The 23,997-nt window shown below is 37.3% G+C and overlaps 3 non-coding genes across 3 annotated transcripts; 2 read left to right on the plus strand and 1 right to left on the minus strand.

Moving 5' to 3' along the window:
- Positions 1-895: 895 nt before the first annotated feature.
- On the plus strand, positions 896-1,092 carry LOC145118207 (U2 spliceosomal RNA). Its single transcript, XR_013713173.1, has one exon. It is a non-coding gene; the product is annotated as a U2 spliceosomal RNA (small nuclear RNA).
- Positions 1,093-11,478: 10,386 nt separating this feature from the next.
- On the plus strand, positions 11,479-11,675 carry LOC145118214 (U2 spliceosomal RNA). Its single transcript, XR_013713179.1, has one exon. It is a non-coding gene; the product is annotated as a U2 spliceosomal RNA (small nuclear RNA).
- Positions 11,676-20,692: 9,017 nt separating this feature from the next.
- Positions 20,693-20,799, minus strand: LOC145117841 (small nucleolar RNA R71). The gene has a single exon (XR_013712835.1). It is a non-coding gene; the product is annotated as a small nucleolar RNA R71 (small nucleolar RNA).
- Positions 20,800-23,997: the final 3,198 nt, after the last annotated feature.

Consider the following 23,997-nt stretch of genomic DNA (forward strand, 5'->3'; position numbering starts at 1 on the left):
TTTCGTGCTTAATCTCCTATTTTGGTAAAATCTCCATTCTTTAATTGTATTAATTTCTTAAAAGTTTAGGCATTTAGAAGTAGGGTTTGTGTTCAAGCCTAATTGTCAAAATTAGTTCAATCTTATGCGATTTAGACGCTCCATGTGTGATGAAAATCCTTAGAATAGCAGATCACACAAACCCCAAACATGAAATTAAGTTCAATTTGACTAGAGAATGACCGACTGCCATTCACGTCCCGAACGGACTTCACGACGTGGTCTTCGTGACCAGGACGTGATTAAAAACACATATTTTGATATATAAAAGGGATTTTAACAAGTTAAAAGGATTATATGTTGATTAAAAACACATATTTTGATATATAGAAGGGATTTTAACAAGTTAAAAGGATTATATGTTGATTAAAAACATATATTTTGATATATAGAAGGGATTTTAACAAGTTGGACTTATCTGATTAGTTTGAGTTTGTCCATTAGTTATTGTGTTTGGTTATAAATTTAGTTAATAGATATGTGATATAATACTAAATGGACAGTAGGTACATGAGTGGAAGGAGTCATTTGTAATTCAGTAATTATCAACATCACAACATGAAATGAAGTTTTTTTGTTTGTTGGCATTGAGTGAATTTAAACTACAGAAAAAGCAATGCAATCATAAACACATATGCATATGCAGTAGTAGTCTAAGTTTGATTTGAATATATAGAGAAAGTAAAGAAGTAAAAGAATAATATTGAAGTTTGTTTTTGTTGTGATGGAAGGAACTAGGAAGGGAGATGGCAGTGAAAGTGAAAGAGTCTGCATCCCAATTCCCACATTGGGTGAATGAAGGAAGCAGGCAAGAGGGAGGCGAGTACAAAAGGGGAAGCCCACAGCTGTAAGAAGCATACCTTTCTCGGCCTTTTGGCTAAGATCAAGTGTAGTATCTGTTCTTATCAGTTTAATATCTGATATGTGGGCCATCGGCCCACTCGATATTAATCTTATTTTTTATGGGGGAAGGCCCGTTACAGTAGCTTGCTGCTGGGGTTCTTCATGTGTCGCCTTGGTCTTACACTACAGCCAAGGCACGGCGCACCCCTCCAATATTCAGTTCACCTTTTTGACCTGTAAAGTATCAATCCAGCAGAAACTAGTTATTAGTTATCCTTGATAACAGAGTGCCAGAAAGATTAAACCCACTCCCCTAATTTCAACAATGCATGGACACACTACAAGATAGATTTATAAAATCGTCTTGGGAATTCTTCTCACACCAATGTGGGAACACTCACTAATATAATATATACAGAAACTAACTAAAATTTTCTTTTAAACTAACAATTAAACCAACATACTGTAATTGAACTTCTGCTGATCATGTAAAACAAAACTATCTACAACGAAACCATCAGATGGTTTCTTTCTAGTCCAACTTATTACGAATTTGTATAACTACATCCTGCTACCCCACAAGCTGGATTGCCTGTCGCACCCCTCCAATGCTCAGTTCCATGTTCATAGATTTGACTTAACTTTTAGACTTTAAAAGGCTTAAAGATTTCAAAGTCTTTGGTGTCTGATGTTTTCATGTGAACCCACTCCCATAATTTCCACCATGGACCTGGCTTTTTATGGATTTCTTTCATGTTACAAATATGGTAAGTAACAAGAGACTCAAAAATCAGTTGGCTTTTAATGATATATATATTTTCTTCAGGAGATGAAACAAAACAAGGTTTATTATCACTGTGACAAACAAGAAATGTTTGAGGTAAAATTTAAAAAAAGTGGTGTCCATCTGAGTCGGACTAGTCGGCAATATAGGCCTGAAGAGCCAAGACTTGTAATCCTACCACTGTCGGAAGCGAGGAGTTGTCGCAGCTCTGTGAAGCCAGCCTAACGCATTGCCCCCTTCTCTAGGTTCCAAGAGACCCAAAGCCTTCGCTCAAGCCACTTGAACCAGCTCTCGACTTGGAACGGGCAAGTCAAATTACACACCACCAGACCCAACCAAACTGGACCAAATCATAGTCCAACCCACTTTGATACCCCCACTTGGGTTACAGGCAAACGTTACCAGGCCCGGTGACCAACTCTCTACAAGATAAATCTATAAAATCGTCTTGGAATCCTTCACACACCAATGTGGGAACACTCATCAATATATATACATAAACAAACTGCATTTTCTTATCTAAATTAACAGTTCAACCAACATATTGCAATTGGACTTCTCGTCATGTAAAACAAAACTATCTACGACGTTAACGACATTGAGGGATTTTCGTTCTTCGAAACCATCACATGGTTTTTTTTTCTAGTCCAACTTATCATCAACTTGTATGATTATCCTGGTACCCCACAAGCTTTGGATTCCAGTGGGTCGGAAAGACAATTAATGTGAAGATACGACGACAAGGTCCGTCTTACTTCTGAAAGCTTCAGGATATGTTGTCTATGTTGTCCCACCAAAACATAACACCAACGCCAACAATGTCTATGTTGAAAGCGGTCTCCATCACCGCAACAACAATGTCTTCCTAAGCAGCGGTCTCCATCACCTCACCTGTCTCAGTTTCAGGGAGCAGACTACACCTCAGGCTCTCATTTTTGGGGAGCAGATTACACCTCAGCCTCTCATTTTCAGGAAACATACCACAAACCTCCGGAAGACAGTAAAATAGACAAGTTATTTGGCATTGTTACTCAATTGAAAACCACAATCGAGCACTTTGGGAAGAGAATGGATAAATGGGAAAAAGATAAATAATTTGGTGTGAACGATATGGAAAATGTGGATGCGGGGGAAGCACTTTATCATGGTTTGGATCGCGAGTCGGGCCATACGTATGTGCAGACGCCACCGCCTTTTGTTGAAGTTGAAGATAACACGGTTACGCTGTTAAAAGGGCAGTTAAAAATGAAATCAAAATTTTGTAGGGAGCCTTACACACAGGTATAAAATTAAGTAATTTCTATTTATATAGTATATAATCGTTCCAAATTAATTAACATATTCATTTTGTAGGTTCCGTCGACGGAACCATTGAAGAACAGAAAAGGGAAAAAAATGCAAAAGTCCAATAATGTAGAAAAAAGACCATTACTATTGGACGGTTATCTCGATAGTGATAATGAATTTTGGAAATTGTGGGGAAAGAAGATGGGAGTGATATTTTTGGAGCATAAACTTTTAAAAGGTATTGATATGAATTGGGAATTTTGGTCAAGTTTACTTGGTATTGGCTCTCGATACTTGCTCTCTGAGGCACCACACATCCCTTATTTTATATTACAAAAGTGTTGGATAATTAATTGTACGAAATGAAATGTTTTTTTTCTAACACGCATTATTTGGTTATCTGGACGTCCCTACTCAAGGAAATAAAGTCGTCGGCTAGTAGGTGGACGATTATTAATCCTGAAGGCACGACTTTGGAACCTGGGAAACAACATTATTTGAGGCGTGTAGCAGCCAGGATGGTTGATGGACCACATTGGAAGGATATTGATCGGGTTAGTATATTTATTTATATATATCATATAATATTAAATTTGTATATAGACATAAACCTACTAAGATGGAATTCGTTAAAGCTAAACATGTGACGCAGCAGGAAAAAGTAAAAGAATGAGAAAAACGAGATTGTGGAGTTTATGTGTGCATGTTCATGGAAATGCTTACATCGGGTGTACCAGTGGAGACACATCAGTCCCCTAGAGATACGGAATTTAGTTACCGTAATAGGATGTCAGAAATTATTTGGAATAGTAGACTTTGATTGTATTATGATTATTGATTTAAGAATATTTTCTTATGTTTTGATTGTGTTATTTGGAATAGTAGACTAGTATAGTAGAGTCTTGATTAAGTTAAAATACAAGATAATACATATAACAAAACAAACGTACAACAACAGCTACATTAAGGCTAATTACCAATTGTCATTGGGATTTTACAAAAGATACAAAATGCAGCACATTACCACTTTAGGCTGACTTTAAAAAGATACAAAAAAAACTTCACATCCCAATACATACACCTTACACTAACAGTTACATCAAAAGCTTCACATCCAACACTAATTAGCTAACTTAAAACAAAACAAACATACCCAACAACTAGAACAACTACCAACATCTTGTACATACGTATGCTCTTATTGGAATCACACATCCCCTTCTCCATGCTTGCTACTAGACTCTTCTCCTTACTCAGGAGAAACTCCAACTCAACATTCTTAGTCCTCAAGTTTTTTATGACACCAAGATCCTCTTTGGAATCCAACTGCTGCTTTATGGAATAGATAAGGTTTTTGTAGTAACTATCTTCCAGTGCAACATCTTTCCATTCAAAGTAATCACATTTCCTCAGTCTTGTCTGTATGGAACCCACATGAATAAAACATCAAAACATAATCACTAATCACCAAATGCAATTTAAGAAGCCCTAAAAAATCTTGCATTAACAAATCAAACTAGATCGAAGCTTACCAAGTTGTTGTTGGAGTTTCAAAAACGTCTGTCGGGGTTAGTGAGCTTCCAGCATGTCCGATCCTTAGCTAGAACATCGCAATCATAGTTGTTAACATCGTCTTTAACAAACACACGAGCAACTTGGAGGCGATTTCTTGCATTAGGCGAGCTCGCAGACATTGTGTTGAAGAATCGAACAAGCTGATTATATAAAGGAGGGTGTTTGCTTCGACTTTTCACGAAGGGGTTAGAAAGAAATGAATGAGGTACAAATCGGGATTTTAATTAATAGCATAATTGGGAAGATAACACGTCAGGTGCCACGTTGGAAGTCCAAGTAAGGGGTTTTTGACACATCACTTAGCCACGTAAGAAGGAAACCGGTAGTGTACACCTCTGCAGATCAGTTATAGAACTGTTTTCTGTGGATCAGTGTACAGCTCTCCATAACTGTTACGGAATACGCAAAATTGTTTTCTGCAGATCAGTATACACCTCTGCGAATCTGTGTACACCTATGCGGATCAGTGTACACCTCTACAGATCAGTTATAGAAGTTATAGACGTATTTAAGTGGTTTTTTGTGAGTTTGTGAGTTTCAATTACCAGTAGAAGTTGTTTTTTCATTGTGTTTGTGGAGAGTGATTTGTAAAATGAGTTTTATTATCTTGTGTACGGGAGGTTGTGGCAGTTAGTTAATGGAGATGAGGTTTATGTTATAAATAATGTGAAAAACTATGGTTTAAAACTTCCTCCTAACATTGACCACGAAATGTTATTATAAATGGTGAGAAGTAAGGCAGGTGTGTTAAATAGTCACATATGTTTGTCTTTTAAACACCCGGAGTTAGGGTATGTCATGGAGCTTGGAGATGAAACTGATGTATTTCAATTGAGACATGTAATGTCTAAATCAAAGAAGGCGGTGCATTTGTATTTAACGGTGGTAGGTGAAAAAGCTGAAGAGCAAGCAGTGGTTATCAACCAGTTTAATCCAACAAAAACTAATAGAGGTCGTAGAGAAAGCCAATGTGATGGAAACCGTTCAAGGGGAAGAGGAAATGAAGTGTCAGTGGGTGATGAAAAAAAAAGTTTCGGTTACTGATAAATTTGTATCTGATAATGTTACTTTTGTATCAGATAATGATAAAGAAGCAAAAGTGGGCATGACTGAATTACAACGTCAAAATTTGTTCGAGCTTGGAGAAGTTCCTGAAATTCATGATCGAAGATGTGAAGAAAAATCAAATGAAGGGTGGTCGGATGATGAGTACACGTAAAGAAAAAACTGCTTTAATCCATGGTATTGTATTCCTTCTATTCCTAATTGTCCAGAACCTATTCTTGAACCTGGACCATTTCATAGTTTAGGTCAGAATGATAAATTAATTGTCAATCAAACCTATAACACCAAAAAAGAGATAACATTTGCTGTTAAATTCAAAGCCGTTAGAGAAAAGTTTCAGATAAAGGTTGAAAATTCTTCAAAATCTCGGTACCAGGTTGTTTGTATGAAAGAAAACTGTCATTGGCGTTTATACGCATCTCTTATTAAAGGAACAGAAATGTTTGAAATTAAGACGTTTAATGATGAGCATACATGTTCTTCATTGCTTATACACCCAACTCATAGGCAAGCAAATAGCAAAGTTGTGGGAACCATAATACATAACATTATGGGTCAAGGAAGTTTGAGAGTTTGGAAGCCTAATGCTATAATTAGAGATATGAATGCTTTGCTACAAATAAATATGAGTTATTCACAAGCGTGGCATGCTAGAGAATTTGCTCTGGGATTGATGATGGGGACCCCCGAAGAATGTTTCTCCAAACTTCCAGTTTATTTTCACAATCTGAAGAAACATAATCCTGGTACTGTGGCGTACATAAAAACTGATTCGGAGGATCGTTTTGAGTATTGCTTTTTCGCTATTGGATGCGCAGTAATATATTTTTAAATATGTTTGTTATTTTCTTAAATGTTTATAAACAAATTATATTGTTGATATATTAATGGTTTTTATATTGTTGTTGCAGATACGTGCTTTCAGAGAGTGTTGTAGAAAAGTTATTATTATGGATGATGCTCATTTGAAGGGAAAGTACAAAGGCACCATATTGCATGCAGTAGCCATGGATGGAAACAATCAGATCTTGCCTATTGGGTATGGAATTTGCCCAAAAGAGACTACGGATTCTTGGACATGTGTTCTTGAAAAACTACATGAATGTATTGGTGATGTGGAAGGTCTGACAATGGTCACAGATAGAGCACCCACAATTGCTGTAAGTATTCAAAATGTTTTTCCAAATGCTCAACATGGATTGTGTGGTTTTCATCTAATAGGAAACATAGTCCACACCTTTGGAAAAAACAAAAAAACAACAATTTTGTTTTGGAAGCTGGTAAGAGCTTACAAAACCAATGAGTTTGAATTTTATTGGGGGAGACTTTGTAATATAAGAGATGATGTAGCGACATATCTCAGTCAAATTCCACTTGAGAAATGGACCAGAGCGTATTGCCCTACCACAAGGTATGATTATATGACCTCAAATAGAGTGCAGTCCATGGATGTTGTATCAAATAAAGCAAGGAAGTTGCCTATATTACCACTTCTTGAGTTCTTTCGCGCACTTATGCAGAAATTGTTTTACAAACAGCGGATAGCTGCAGGTATGATTATGTTTAATTTTAAATTATATGATAAGTGTCATATATATTAATATATGTTTGTTTTAACAGAAAAAGTACAACAATACTTACAAAGTGGGCTGAAGATATGGTTAAAAAAATAAAGAGGAGATTCAAGGATGGTCGGTATCCGGTGTTGACAATACAACATATCAAGTGCATGACTTCAAAAGTGGTGTCACAATGAATTTGAGGGAAAAGACTTGTTCTTGCAGATATTGGCAACTAACTGGTTTGCCATGTGGTCATGTGATAATGGTTTTAATGCACTTGAAAAGTGATCATTGTGGGCATATGGCTATAGATGCTTATAAAATTGAAACATATCGAAGAACGTACGAGCATGCCGTATACCCTCTTTCAGAACTTAGTGATTGGGAGGTTCTGGATGACCTTATGGTTTTTAACCCTCCTATGATGGAAATACGTCAAGCCGGTAGACCAAAAAACACCAATTGTATTCCCTCTCAAGGTGAGGAACCATAAATAAGAAGGTGTAGTAGATGTCATAGCACAACTCATAATGCAAGGACGTGTAAGTAAATCGTTCCAAAGAACCAAAGTAAAAGTAAAAAATGTACTGGGGCATCATGGAGTGGGACAAAAGCGACAAAAGAGGAACCGACGCAAGCGACCGAAAACCAATGGCAGCATGAGCCAGAGAACCAATGGACGCAACATACCGAACAATAATGGCAGCAACAACCAGACAACCAATGGACACAACAGACCGAACATCAATGGCAGCAACAGCCACATAACCAATGGACGTAAGGGACCGAATACCAACCGCAGGAAGAGCCACAGAACCAATGGCAGGGTTGCACCGAGTACCAATGGCAGCAAGAGTCAGATAACCAATGGACGCAAGTGACAGTCAACTTAGGGACACAAGCAACAGAAAACCCATGGACGGAATACGAGAACAGATCAAAGTTTCCGTGGTTCGATTTGAATGAATGAAGTTTATTTCAACGTATGTTTATTATGAAGGTTGTATGTTTATGTTTTCTAAAGTATGTTTTGTAACCTACTTAAAGTATGTTTATTATTCAGAATACCAGTGTGTGTAATTTTATAAAAAAACATGGAATATTTGTATAATTTTAATTATGTTATTTATATGCACCGGTTTGTATTACGTTATTTATATGTATTTGGTTTGTATTAGGTTATTAACGAAACCAGTTGAGTTAACTTCTACTTTATTTCATAGAACATAAAATACAAAACAGTACAAATACATGGAAAACATACATCAGTAACAAACGTATTATATAAAACATTTCATTATTTTTAACCTTTTTTTGTAAATTTTTTTACATAATAATCACATAAGGTATTGGTGTATTTAAAAAAAATTAATATTAATAAACGAAAATGAACGCAAAAAAAAACGAAAAAACGACAAAAAAATTTAAAAAATTAAAAAACCCAAGTTCCGCAGAGCTGTAGAGGGATCCACAGAAGCTTTAATCGATCCGCAGAGGGTGCTCTGCAGATCCTTTGGTCAATTTCCGAAATCTGTTTTTTCTTGGTTATTTTCTTTAAACCACCCCTCATTTTTTGTTATTTCTCGAAAATCTTCCATTAAATTTATGGCTTTTTTATTATGATTGCCTTATGATTAAAAAAATCCAATTTACCAATCATAATAATATAATAATTAAATATTACAAAAGTTGTTAAGAATACAATTAAATTTAAAATATATCTTATCTTATTAATAAAAATTTGAAAGAAGCATTGTAACTCAAAGCTTTTATCATCATTTTCTTTTAACTGTGAATCGGTATTAATCGTATTGGATATAAGTATTCACGTCATATTATTTTAAGCTTATTAAAACATAAGGGGGTCAATGGGCTTTTCTCACAACCTATATGGACTTGTTATATAATTTATAATTCCATGGGTACATTCAATTAAAATGGTTGGAGGGGGCGCTGCATCCGGCAGCCCCCCCACGAACTCCGCCCCTGAAGGAGATGCCACTCCAAGAGTCACGGGGACCGTTTGAATATTTTGAGAAAAATTCATGATTATGAGAAAATGAAAACTTTAGATGTTATTCAAAAAGCTAAGATTTAATAGAGCATTGAAAGGGAGGGAAACACAAAGTACGTTAATCGTATTCTTAATTGAAAGACCATGCAACTTGTTATTTGTGGCATAAAAACAGTTTGTGATTACCAGGAGGATCCGCAAATTGGTGAGAAGTTTTTTTTTTCATAATAAATTAAATTCAGCAGGTCCGAAGGTGGGAGAGTTCAAAAACGTAGCACACAGTGTACACTCTTGCTTCAAATCAAGACAATTGTTTGGAAGTTCCGTGCACGATTAAGGAAATTAAAAGTGTTGTTTATTCATGTAGAGGGGATAGAGTTCCGGGCCTGGATGGTTTTTCCTTTAGGTTTGTAAAAAAAATCATGGGATTTACTGAAAAATGATATTTTTGATGGTGTCACAGAATTCCTTCTTTCGGCTAATATTCCCCATTGTTGTAGTAGTTCTTTCTTCACTCTAATTCCAAAGGTGAGGAGCTCATTAATAGTAATACATTATCCACCAATTAGTTTTAGTGGGTTAAAATAAAAAATCATTGCTAAGTGGTTGGCTAATTGATGATTTAAGATGAAATCATTCAAAGGTAAAAGTTGATGAACGAGGATGTTTGAAGTACATTGCTACTTCAGATTTTCGGCGAAGATAAGTGTTGTGCCTATTTGGGCGTTGACGTTATCTGAGACTCAAGTTTATTTCACGATTATAAGTTAAATAGATTTTTTCCAATAAGTGGAACTTAAAGTATGCGTCTTGTACCTATTTAAACTCTTATGATGTCTTATATTTATAACTATGTGGCCGTAGGGATATAAAGGTAAAGTAATTAACAACCTCATATGTGAAATTAAGTCTGACCTGGGTAATACTAATATGAGATAAAAGCAATGTTAGGGGAACAAGTTATGAGTAAGAGGAATTCTTATGATGACGTAAGCACTTAAGATCTGCCCTATTGTTTATTAAAGAACAAGATATAGATAGAATGAGAGGAGAAGATTGAACTAATGGATGACATTTGGAGTTTGAAGCAAAGGGGGTTGATAGTAGTCAAGTTATTTCATGAATTACTCCCAGCAATCGGTTGAGTTACTCTTTTATTTTAGAAGCTTGTTTTGAGTTTCGAGTTCCATTAATGGAGACCCGACTCTTGATATCCACTACCTGAAAGTTGAAATGGACGGCTTAAATGATGCTGTGAGGCTGTTAGAACATGGATTATAGCACCTTATGTACATTCAATTGAGAAATAAACATCACAGATGGTAAAACAAGAGCGAGCATTGAGTTTCGATTGTTGAATATGGATTTTTCCTTTGCATCCATTAACTAAATTCGAATATAATGTTATTATTGAGCATTTTTTTTATTCTAAATATATTTGTTCAGTAAAAGTCATCCCCATAAATGTTAGAATCAAATTGGAAGTGATTGTAAGACGTTAGGAGGTGAAGATAGTGTGATACCAGCAATGACCAAATAGCAAGCCGATGAGAAGAGAAGGACATGTTGGTTGAAAAAGCGGATAGTATCTTGGAAAGGAATAGTGAACACTTACGGGAAGCATAATGTAAGGTTGAATGTTACCTGGTAACGGGACGACATAACGAAGAAACGGTTGCCCGGAAAATAATTTTTGTCAGGTATTTAAACGAGTAAGAAATGTGTTGGATATGATTATAAAATTATATGGTTTCAAGATATAATATGATTTTTATGAGCAAAACAAGTGAAAAGGATTATGTAGATTAAAAACACGTATTTTGATAGGATGGATTTTAACAAGTTGGACTTATCTGATTAGTTTGAGTCTGCCCATTAGTTATTGTGTTTAGTTATTAATTTACTTAATAGATATGTGATATAAAACTAAATGGACAAAAGAAAAGCATAGTAGGTACATGAGTGGAAGGAGTCATTCGTAATTGAGTAATTATCAACATGAAATGAATTTGTTTTGTTTGTTGGTGTTGAGTGAATTTAAACTACAGAAAAATAAGAAAAGAAAAGGCAATGCAATCATAAACACATATGCATATGCAGTAGTAGTCTAAGTTTGATCTGAATATATACAGAAAGTAAAGAAGCAAAAGAATAATATTTAAGTTGTTTTTGTTGTGAAGGAAGGAACCAGGAAGGGAGCTGGCAGTGAAAGTGAAAGAGTCTGCATCCCAATTCCCACATTGGGTGAATGAAGGAAGCAGGCAAGAGGGAGGCGAGTACAAAAGGGGAAGCCCACAGCTGTAAGAAGCATACCTTTCTCGGCCTTTTGGCTAAGATCAAGTGTAGTATCTGTTCTTATCAGTTTAATATCTGATATGTGGGCCATCGGCCCACTCGATATTAATCTTATTTTTTATGGGGGAAGGCCCGTTACAGTAGCTTGCTGCTGGGGTTCTTCATGCGTCGCCTTGGTCTTACACTACAGCCAAGGCCAGGCGCACCCCTCCAATACTCAGTTCAATGTTTAAAATTAGCTTAAAATAGGCTTAGAGATTTGAAAGTCTTTGCTGTCTGATGTTTTCATGTGAACGCACTCCCATAGTTCCAACCATGGACCTGGCTTTTTGTACTATAAGGACCTTTGAAGGGTTTCATTCATGTTAACAATATGGGAAGTTCCAAGAGACTCAAAAATCAGGTGGTTTTAATGACATATTTTCATCAGGAGATGAAACAGGACAAGGTACGGTTATTATGTATGACTCATCACTGTGACAAAATGGACAAACAATAAATGTTTTGAGGTAAAAATTTTAAAAAGTGGGTGTCCATTTGAATCGGACTAGTCGGCAATATGGGCCTGAAGAGCCAAGACTTGTAATCCTACCACTGTCGGAAGCGAGGAGTTGTCGCAGCTCTGTGAAGCCAGCCTAACGCATTGCCCCCTTCTCTAGGTTCCAAGAGACCCAAAGCCTTCGCTCAAGCCACTTGAACCAGCTCTCGACTTCCACTGGAACGGGCAAGTCAAATTACACACCACCAGACCCAACCAAACTGGACCAAATCATAATCCAACCCACTTTGATACCCCCACTTGGGTTACAGGCAAACGTTACCAGGCCCGGTGACCAACTCTCTACAAGATAAATCTATAAAATCGTCTTGGAATCCTTCACACACCAATGTGGGAACACTCATCAATATATATACATAAACAAACTGCATTTTCTTATCTAAATTAACAGTTCAACCAACATATTGCAATTGGACTTCTCGTCATGTAAAACAAAACTATCTACGACGTTAACGACATTGAGGGATTTTCGTTCTTCGAAACCATCACATGGTTTTTTTTTCTAGTCCAACTTATCAAGAACTTGTATGACTATCCTGGTACCCCACAAGCTTTGGATTCCAGTGGGTCGGAAAGACAATTAATGTGAAGATACGACGACAAGGTCCGTCTTACTTCTGAAAGCTTCAGGATATGTTGTCTATGTTGTCCCACCAAAACATAACACCAACGCCAAATAGAAGCTTCATCTCGCAATGCCAATACCACCTTGTTTAATTTTGCAAATCGATAAAACTTTGACACGTAGAGATCCAATGTGGGGTATCCGATAATTCTCATAAATGGGGCCACTACGTCACTAGATATTTTTATACGATTGATATGACTTCGACGCATAGAGGTACACACCATCACCGTTTCGTTTATTCCATTTCATGTCAGCGTTACATACTTACATGTGCAGAGCTAGTGCATCCGCTTCAACTCCCTCTAAATGGGAAACGATGAAGGTCATTAAACAACCACTAATAGACCCTCACCCAGGAAAATCGTAGCATTTGTCTATGTAGAATTGAATAGTTATTTAGATTTCATAGTGTCACACACCCGTCATGTGATTTACTTTTTATGTAATAGAACTTGGTGTTTCCGTAATTGAAAATGATCATACTTCACACATCATAATAATACATAATATGATACAACTAACTGAGTATTCAATTTATGTAGAACAAAACACAACACTCAGTAACCATCAAGCCTAAAATCTTATAGACTGCAACATACCCAATGGAACATTTATGGACTAACGGTAAGACTGACTTGTCTTATACATATATATAATTATTAAACTTATAATAATATAAAGTATAAGGGTAGAATTTTAACTTTTAAAACTCTAGGGTTTGAAACTAAAGTATTCAAAAGTGAGACTTTACAAATTCCAAAACTTGAGGGCAAGTTTTGAAACTTGTCAAACCTTTTCATTTCTCTAACTTATGAGTTTAATGAGGTTTTTATGAAAAACTTTTCAAGTTCCATAACTTGAGGACAAGTTATGGAAGACCTTAAAACCATTTAAAGTGACCTTTAAAAATGAGATTCTTGAAATTCCATAACTTGAGGACAAGTTATGGAGTTCATAAAAACACATTTATGAAAAACTTTTCATTTTCCATAACTTGATGACTAGTTATGGAGTTCATAAAAGGCATTTAGATCAACATTTTAACAAACAAAAACTATCAAATAATATTTCTATGATCTAGATTAAACTCATAAGTCAAGATAATTCATATAAACTATTTACAAGAAATTAGTCTATCATATAAACTAATACAAATCTTGAAACTATGACAATACCATATCAAAAAACACATTTCATGGTTCAAAAAACAGTTTGGGGTAATGATTCTGATCCAATTACTGGCCAAAAGTCGAAAATCTGCCCACTGGAGCACCAACTTGGCGAGTACATGAACTGGACTCGTCGAGTTGGCCATTTTATGAGGGGACTCGGCGAGTCACCTAGTGGACTCGGCGAGTCACCTAGTGGACTCGGCGAGTTCACTGGGCAGAAGGCAGGAAATTCGATTTTTTCACTTTGAAAACCAATAAAACATCAAGTATAATAGAAAATAACCCATGGCTCTGATACCACTGTTGGTTTTTAGTATATTACAACATCCTATGGTGTACATACAACCCTAAATGCTTTGGATCTATGTTTTCTCTAATTATACATGCAATATTGTTTCCAAAGCATTAATCCTACAACTAGCATACAAAATGATATAATCAACATAAAAGGGAGTTATATAGTTACCTCTTAGTTGTAGCTTGTAGAACTTCTTGATTTTGGCCTTTAAGAACTTAGTGCCCCAAGTGTTGCACCTCAAATGGAATCACACAACACCACCAACAATGGAGGACTTGAGAGAGAATACTTGCACTCAAAATCGGCTATAGTTCTTCCAAGAACACTAGGGTGCCATTTTTAGGAGCTAATGGGTTTCTTATATAGTGTGGCGAAACTAGGGTTACACCATGTAAACCCTAATGTGCATGACCTTCCATATTCCTTAGGCTCCATGGGTTTAAACCTCCATGGATCATCCATGGGTTGTCACATGGGTTTAGCCCAACTTAAGGAATCATGGATCATTAGCCCACACCATAAGAATGAATGATTTTACCAAATCAACCCCTTATATTTAATTAGTCTCTTTTGATCACAAAATTAATTCCAAACTAATTTTTGATCAATACTAATTAAATAATATGATTTCATATTAATATATTAGAACTTATAATATATTAATAAATCATGAATATGCTCTTCTCAAAAGTCCATCCTTACAAATTGTTCCGGTGCCATGCAACCCAAATGGATCATGCTACTCTCGGGTCAAGTACATACCAATTATAGTTATGGGCTTAGACACCTAATCCAACAGGAATACCCCAGGCCCCTCAACCATCGGGTTAGAATGGCAACATACTATGTGTCCAATCATCCTCGGGATGGAATACCCTAGGCCCTCAACCATCAGATTGGAATGCCCCGGCCTGTTGGCTTACGCAGAAAGCAGTGAAGCCTCAGCCACCAACCAATCATGTGCACATAATACAGATAACCATACTATTAACCAGCTAGCAATCAAATAGACAAATCTTACAGATCACTAAGCATAACATCATCCTATCTACCATGATATTGATCTAACAGATCACTATAACATAACATGCACAACAGGATATCAATCCAAGGGTTGGCATTGGTGCCTTCGACCCAAAAGTACAGTGAGGAAAAACTCACCTCACACTGACAAATCACACAGAAAACCTCCGGTTGTTGGCCCACTAAAATCCCAAACTATCACAACAAATAACATCCAATTAATAATCGAATCACTGCCCTTGACCAATGACCCAAACTTAGGGTAAATGGCCACTTTACCCTGTCCATAATTAGGCAAGACCCAGACCCAAATCTTGATCCAAAAAAACCCAAAATTATACAAGGCCCGTCATTGGCCCATTTTTTCAAATTGGGCCCAAACTCCTTTTTGGGCCTTACCCTAAGGTCCAACTCTTCACTTGGCCCAAAACACTCATACTCAGATAGACCAATAAGGGCCCAAGCATTCAAGCTCAAAAAGGTGGCCCAAAACATGAAGCCCAAAGTCTGGAGTCCAACAGAAGGCGTACGCGGGGCGTACTCCTTCGGTACGCTGGGTGTACACCGTCTCGCATTGACCCACAACAGGGTGGCTGACCGAGTACGCGGGACATACCCTCGCAGAGTCCAAAATCTCAATAAGTGCTTAATGGCTTAAGCACTTAAGCCCAAACTTCATATCCATGGTCCAAATGCCCCTTAGAGTCATAAAGTCTCCAACTTTATGACTTTAGACGTCCAAAAAGTCCTTAATACATGGTCTTAATCCATTAACACCTTCCATAAGAAGCATGTAACCAAACTAGATAAAGGGACCTCATTTTTATGTCTTAGAACCCTTCCTAGGGTCCGAAAGGACAACCCAAAATGTCCAACACCAAACATGCACAACAATGGGACTTTTAGGACAAAAGAACACCATAAAGCTACCAAGATGAGATCAAAACAAACCAAACATAAAGGTAGCAACTTTTTACCTCATGGATCTTCCCAAGAAGATGATGATCCAAGATCCACAAGCTTTCTTTCCCTTCTAGACTCCTTGATGCACTTCCTTCTCCTTTAAGCACACACATAACACACTTTAAGCTCAAAACACTCTCTTATGAGGTTAGGGTTTGCTAAGAACTGTAACACCCCATATTTCAAGTAACTTCAAGTTCATCCCTTGGACTTGGAATTATGTCATTTTGGCCCTTGGTTTGGAAAGAAGTGGCAAAGGGAGGCCCTAGTGGGAAAAAGGATGATTTTGGGAACTTGAGAAGTACGTTGGGCATACATGTGAGTACGCTGGGCGTACGAGTGCCAGGATGATACCCTAATATTTAGGGTTTGGGTGGTATATAAGTGTCTTTATGAGCTCATTACCCTTTATCCTTCCAACCTCCATAGTTTTGAGCCGTTTTCCCCAAATCATAGCCTTTCTTTTGTGTGTGTGAGCTAAAAGGGTGCCTCTTGGGTAGTTGAAGAAGAATTTAGTGCATCAAAGGAGTCAAGGAAGGGATCAAGCTTGTAGATCGGGAGTTTTCATCTTCTGGGGAAGCTTCAAAAGGTATAAAGTTCCTACCTTTGTGCTTAGATTGGTTGGATCTAATTTGTGTTGCTTTTGGTATCCTTATTGTCCTAAAGAGTGTTATTTTTTGCATGCTTTGTTTTGGTCGAGTTAATCTATCCTTTCAGACCCTATGATGGGTCTTAAGACATAAAAATGAGGTCCCTTGAGCTAGTTTGGTCCCTAGTTCTTTGTAGGAGGTCTTAATGGATTAAGACCATGTTTTAAGCCCTTTTTAGTCGACCAAAGTCTTAAAGTTTGAAACTTTATGGTTCTAGAGCACATTTGAGTAGTGGATCTGAAGTTTGAGCTCAAGTGCTTGATCCATTAAGCACTTATGAAAGTTTTATGTCATGCGAGGGTACGCCCCGCGTAAATTATGTACACCCCACAATCAGAGTCAAACCCCTGTAATGGGTCAATGCGAGGCGAGGCACGCCCAGCGTATCGAAGGGGTACGCCCCGCGTACGTCCCCTATTGAATTTCAGACTTTGGGCTTCGGGTAGTGGGCCATTTTGGGCTTTGATACTTGGGCCCTAATGGACTGACTAGATAAGTGTGTTTTGGGGCTAAGTAGAGGATCAGACCTTTGGATAAGGCCCAATAAGAAGTTGGGCCCAATTTGGAAAATTAGGCCAAGTGTGGGCTTGAAGTGGTTTGGGCATTTGGATCAAGATTTGGGTTTGGCTTGCAGTGGGTGTGATAGACCGTCTGGGATTTCATGGTTTGGGCTTTTAGCTTACTGGATCTTCTTGAGTGAAGGCCATTAGGCCCAATTTGGAAAAGTGGGCCATAATTGGACTTGAGAGTTTATTTTGATATTGAACCTTTTGTCATCTGGTTAGGCCTTGGCTTTGTGCCAAGTTTGAGGAAGGGTAAAAAGATCTTTTACCCTGTTTATTGGACTCATTATATGGGTCAGTGACTAGATGCTGATGATTGTCATTTTGGTATCCGCTAGCGGATCTGCAGTCAGAGAGTACTCAAGGAATCAACTTTGCTGGGGTGTAGTCTTGATGATGGTGGTTTAGGATCTGGCAGTCAGTGGTCAGGTATCATTTGCGTGTTTCGACGGCGTGAGGTGAGTTTTCCTCACTGTACTAACAGGGTCGAAGGCACCAATGGCGACCCTTTGCTTGATATCTTGATATTGTTGACATACCAAGTACGGAATAGATATGCATGAGTATGCTAGTTATTGACATGCTAGTATGGTAGATATGTAGGACTGCCTGTGATATTGTCTGATTATCTGTATAGGATATTATCTATTACATGTAGACATATTGTGTGGGTTAGGTTGAGGTTGTACTGCTTTGTGTTGTAGCTAACAAACCCTGGAGTATTTCAGATATGAGCTGAGGGCCAGGGAGGGCATGCCAGACTCATACTGAGGACTCATTATCATTCCAAATATGAGTTGAGGGTAAGGGAGGGCATGCCAGACTCATACTAAGGGCACATTAGCATTCCAGATACGAGTTAAGAACCGAGTGGTATGCCAGACTCATACTGAGGGCTTGAGTGTATTGGAGCAATCCATATATGAGCTGAGGGCTGGGAAGGGCATGCCAGACTCATACTGAGGGCTTGTGGGCATTCCAGATACGAGCTGAGGGTCGGGCAGAGCATACCAGACTCGTACTATGGGCCGGGGAGCAAGCCAGACATAAGCTGCGGGCCCAGGGGGCAAGCCAGACTTATGCTGTGGGCTCAGGGGTAATCCAGTCTGTTAGTTGTGGACCCATTGCATGCTGTTATTTGTATATGTGCTATTGTTTGTGTGTTGGTACTTTGGGGGAACTCACTAAGCTTTGTGCTTACGGTTTCAATTTATTGTTTCAGGCGCTTCAAATGTTTTGGTAAGGCGAAGGTGTGACCGTACACATCCTCCCATTTTGGACTTATGGTTTCTGGGAAACTCTGATATGAAAGTATTTTGAAAACATTTTGTAATAGCTAATGGCTTTTGGATGTTTGAAAAAGTTTTAATTTTACTGAAATTTTATGGATGTTACAAGAACGACTCAAGGACTCGGAGGCTAAAAGGGTGAGGCTAAATGATCCATAAAGGTGTTTAAATACTTCTCAAACCCTAAAAATTAGGGTTTCACTCGGACATTAGTACGCCCAGTGTACTAGGACGCACCCTAGTACGCTTAGCGTACTCACATGTACGCCCAACGTACTACTCCTGCTCCCAAAATTACCATTTTGCTACTAGGGCTTCTTAGGGCTACAACTTTATAATGCAAGGACCCAAAAATGACGTAATTAAAAACCAAAGGAAGGATTTGAAAATACATGAAACCCGGGATGTTACATATTGGATACTTTGATTGCTTGAATTCATGTTCTGTGTAGCTTAGCGACTATTAAATTACATGAACTTGTTACCTAGTAGTTTAGTGACCATTAAATTACTAGAGCTAGGATCGACCAAATCTTAGATAAGTGATAAAAGTAACTAATTTAGTTGTGCTGGAGAACATAAATTATGACTATAATTGTGTTTATTTAGATAAATCTTACATAACTTATCTACATCCAATAACTGATTATGTGTTTTGCTTATGTATGACCATACAAGGCAGTTCACGAATTAGTGAAAACATTAGTAAATTTAGACTTGAATTGCTAATAACATAATATTTTATAACCAACTTTAATAATCCATAATTAGTAGCTACCCATAGAGGATAAGTGGATTCGAACTAAACAAAAGTGTTTTTAGAATATTGATTGAGATTATTAGTTAATTGTTTAAGTTTTTTTGAACTTGTAAAATCAGATAAAAACTATTTTAACTTTTTGTTGTTTTAGGTTAATTTATAGTAATTAAATTAGTTAATTAAATTCGTTCCATGTGTTCGACCCCAACTTACTTTACTATATTATAACCTGACTAGGTACACTGCCTATAGGTGCATTAGTAAATAAGTAGTTAGGTTATAAATTTAAAGCTAGATAGGTGATATCTTTTGCACACATCAAGTTTTTTGCGCCGTTGACAGGGAACGACTATTTTAGTTCTTTAATCTAATTGCTTTAGGTTAATCGATCCTTTTTGTGGGGTAAAACCTGCAAGAAGTTAATTTTTAGCATTAGATTTTTTTTTTCAGAATTGAAGTCACAACGTGAACTCTTAAAGCTCACAATATGAGCTCGGCTCTTTTACGTTTTCTTTTGTTTTTGCATTCTGTTTAGTTTATCTGCTTCAACACGAGGTGGTATCATTACCACATCGTGGGGAACGATCAGTAGGAATTTTTAATTACTTTTTATTCGTTTTTACGTTTTTATTTTTGTTTTTGTTGCACTAGTATATGAATCGTGGATCAAACATACATTTGACACCACGACTTGAAGATTCATAGTCAACTTTTCATAAAAAGAAGGATAAGAACGTAGGAGAATCAAATACACCAAAGAAATCACCATTCAAGGATTTAAAATCGGGTTTTAGTAAAAATAAAGGCAAGCATGTAGGAGAATCAAGCAACCTCCCGAAAGACGAAGGCACTTTTGAAGGCATCGAGAACACTCCTAATAAGAAGGAAACTGGTTACGAAACATATCAAAGTAGTGAACATGAAGGCGAGCCAACAAACATTATTGCGGACATTGCTGACATGACAATGGAGACATACAAGAAGAGAATTTGATAGGGCACCGGTCCAGGTTTAGTGCAACCCACAATTCCCGCTACCTCAACATTCGAGCTTAAAGGACATATTCTTTCCACGCTTAAGGATGTTCCATTTTCCAGGAAAGATCATGAGGATGCTTACAAATACCTTGATGAAGTCAATGACATCGCTGATTACTTCAACGTTCCGAATGTTCCACGCGATACAATGTTGTTGAGAATGCTTCCAGTCACTTTCAACAGAGCTGCTAAAGATTGGTTAAAGGCACTTCCACCTGGTGCAATTACCACATGGGCACTGCGTGAACAATTCTTAGAGAAATTTTGCCCACCATTAAAAGTGTCTAAACTCAAGAAGGCAATAGCTAACTTTGAGAAACAACTGGGTGAATCACTTTATGAAGCATGGGAGCGTTACAAGGGATTACTTAGAAATTGCTCCCAAAATGATATTAATGTGCAACAAGAAGTATCAATCTTCTACGATGGGGTAAATGTGATGACAAGGAAATGCCTTGATTCTCAAGGACCTTTAACAAAAAAAAATCTCGCTGAAATTAAGGAGTTAATTGAAGAGTTTTCTAAGCATTCACGTGAGTATCATAATCCTCGAAATGATGGATCAAAAGGAATTGGGAGTGGCACTTCGAAAGTCATGGAAACTGTTTTGGCTATATTGAATAATATGGATCTGAGAATGACGAAGTTGGATTAATCTATACACGCTATACGTGTGGTTTGTGAAAAATGCAATGGTCCACATTTGACAAAAGATTGCCATTTGGACGAGAACGGGAATAAGAAAGCTCAAGTATGTTACTCAAGTGGAGACCATTACGATGAAGATTGGAGGAATCCAAGAAAGAATGGTTGCCTTATGATGAATACAAAAAGCAAAAAGAAGAGAAATATAGGCAAACTGGCCGAGGCTTCTACCAAAAAGAGCAACCACAACCTGAAAAGAAAGTTGATTTTGAGTCCATGTTTACTAGATTTATGGAGGCTTCGGAAAAATGTCATGATGAAACGATGAAACACTAAGAGACCAACAAGCTCTAATGAGAGATCAATAAACTTTGCTTAGAAATCATCAAGCATCAATTCAAAATATTGAAGCTCAACTTGGTCAATTAACTACATTGGTTAACAGACGATTATCTCCACAAATTCCCGATAAGAAACCATCATCGCATGTCATGGTCATCGATACTGAAGAAGACACTATTTCTGAGTTCCTAGAAGCCTTAGAAGAAGAGCCAAAGCAATCCGAACCACAACCAAAGAAGTCAAAGATCGAGAACAAAAATTTTGCTGAATCACCGTCTTCACGACATGGCGATTCAATCTCCACGGCGTGGCCTAGGTCTGAACAGAAAAATATTGTTGATGTTCGAGCTTATCAACCACCGCTACCATTCCCTTCTCGATCCAGAGTTCACCCACTGGAGCAAGAGCATATGAAATTTATGAAGCAAGTTAAGGGTATTCCTATTAATACTCCTTTTATTGAATCCGTGGCACAAGTGCCCGAATATGCAAAGTTCTTGCAAGACTTACTCGATACTCGCCAACAACTAGAGAAGACCTCCAAGGTTGTCCTTAGTGAGCAAAGTTCTAACGTTATTATGGAGGGGACACCAAGGAAGATGGGAGATCCATGACGCCTTACACTTCTATGTGAATTTGGAAATCATATGAAGATATATGCCTTAGCCGATTATGGAGAAAGCATAAATTTGATGCCTTATTTGTTCTATCAAAAGCTCAATCTTCCAGATATGAAGGCTACTCTAATGACAATTCATATGGCAAAACATTTTGTGACTAATCCTCGAGGCATAGTTGAGGACATTTTGGTAAAATCTGGAAAGTTTATTTTTCCAATTGACTTTGTGGTGCTAGACATGAAAGAGGATAAAAATGTCCCAATTATAATTGGACACCCTTTACTCAATACCGCACGAGCCTTGGATATTCGTGAATCTAAACTCACATTGCGAGCAGGAGATGATGAAATGACTTTTGGAGTGGCGTACAGATTCAAGAATGACTATGCTCAAAGTGAAGTATTCAATATAGATGAAGAAAATGAGCTTGAAGAATTGGAGAAATTGATGGAAGAAGAAGTTCGAGCAATAAAAGAAGTCAAGCGTACAAAGCCTAGAGCATCAATTCCGATGGTTTTGAAGTATTTGCTTATAAAACTCCAAGTTCTCTAGTTAGTGAGGAGAGTGAAGAAAGTTTGGTGTCAAGTGATGATGAAGAAGAAGTTACCCAAGTCTTGAAACCACCAACTTTGGACAAGGAGAACATTGAAACCAAGGAGCTACAAGAAGAAGAAAGAGAAGGTCCTAAACTTGTTGAGAATAAAGGGGTTAAACGAAAGCTTGAAGAAACTAATTTTAAATTGAATTAGGAAAACTCTAAGAAGGTCTACTTAAGGAGAGTACAAGCGTACAAGAAAGGGTGGACGGAATAGAAGGTGCACTTTGTGATTGAAAATTCAAACGATTCAGCGTGAGGTGACACAAAGTCCGACTCATGACTCCTATAAAAAGAAGTGCTTTTCGGAAGGCAACCCGAGCTCGGTTTGCGTTTTTCTTTTCATTTTTGAACTTTTTTATTTTAGCATTTCTATTTGTTAAACTTAGATGACTTCAACTTTTGACTATCACTTTCAAACATTCACTCTCGCACGAACGTAGTAGTAGCCCCACACTTCGATTTTGTGTCGGATTTCTTCATCTTTTTCTTGATTCCGTGCTTAATCTCCTATTTTGGTAAAATCTCCATTCTTTAATTGTATTAATTTCTTAAAAGTTTAGGCATTTAGAAGTAGGGTTTGTGTTCAAGCCTAATTGTCAAAATTAGTTCAATCTTATGCGATTTAGATGCTCCATGTGTGATGAAAATCCTTAGAATAGCAGATCACACAAACCCCAAACATGAAATTAAGTTCAATTTGACTAGAGAATGACCGACTGCCATTCACGTCCCGAATGGACTTCACGACGTGGTCTTCGTGACCAGGACGTGATTAAAAACACATATTTTGATATATAGAAGGGATTTTAACAAGTTAAAAGGATTATATGTTGATTAAAAACACATATTTTGATATATAGAAGGGATTTTAACAAGTTAAAAGGATTATATGTTGATTAAAAACATATATTTTGATATATAGAAGGGATTTTAACAAGTTGGACTTATCTGATTAGTTTGAGTTTGTCCATTAGTTATTGTGTTTGGTTATAAATTTAGTTAATAGATATGTGATATAATACTAAATGGACAGTAGGTACATGAGTGGAAGGAGTCATTTGTAATTCAGTAATTATCAACATCACAACATGAAATGAAGTTTTTTTGTTTGTTGGCATTGAGTGAATTTAAACTACAGAAAAAGCAATGCAATCATAAACACCTATGCATATGCAGTAGTAGTCTAAGTTTGATTTGAATATATAGAGAAAGTAAAGAAGTAAAAGAATAATATTGAAGTTTGTTTTTGTTGTGATGGAAGGAACTAGGAAGGGAGATGGCAGTGAAAGTGAAAGAGTCTGCATCCCAATTCCCACATTGGGTGAATGAAGGAAGCAGGCAAGAGGGAGGCGAGTACAAAAGGGGAAGCCCACAGCTGTAAGAAGC

This window comes from Lactuca virosa, chromosome 5 (assembly GCF_052849685.1).
Source record: "Lactuca virosa cultivar CGN04683 chromosome 5, Lactuca_virosa_CGN04683_v6, whole genome shotgun sequence".
Lineage (NCBI taxonomy): Eukaryota > Viridiplantae > Streptophyta > Magnoliopsida > Asterales > Asteraceae > Lactuca > Lactuca virosa.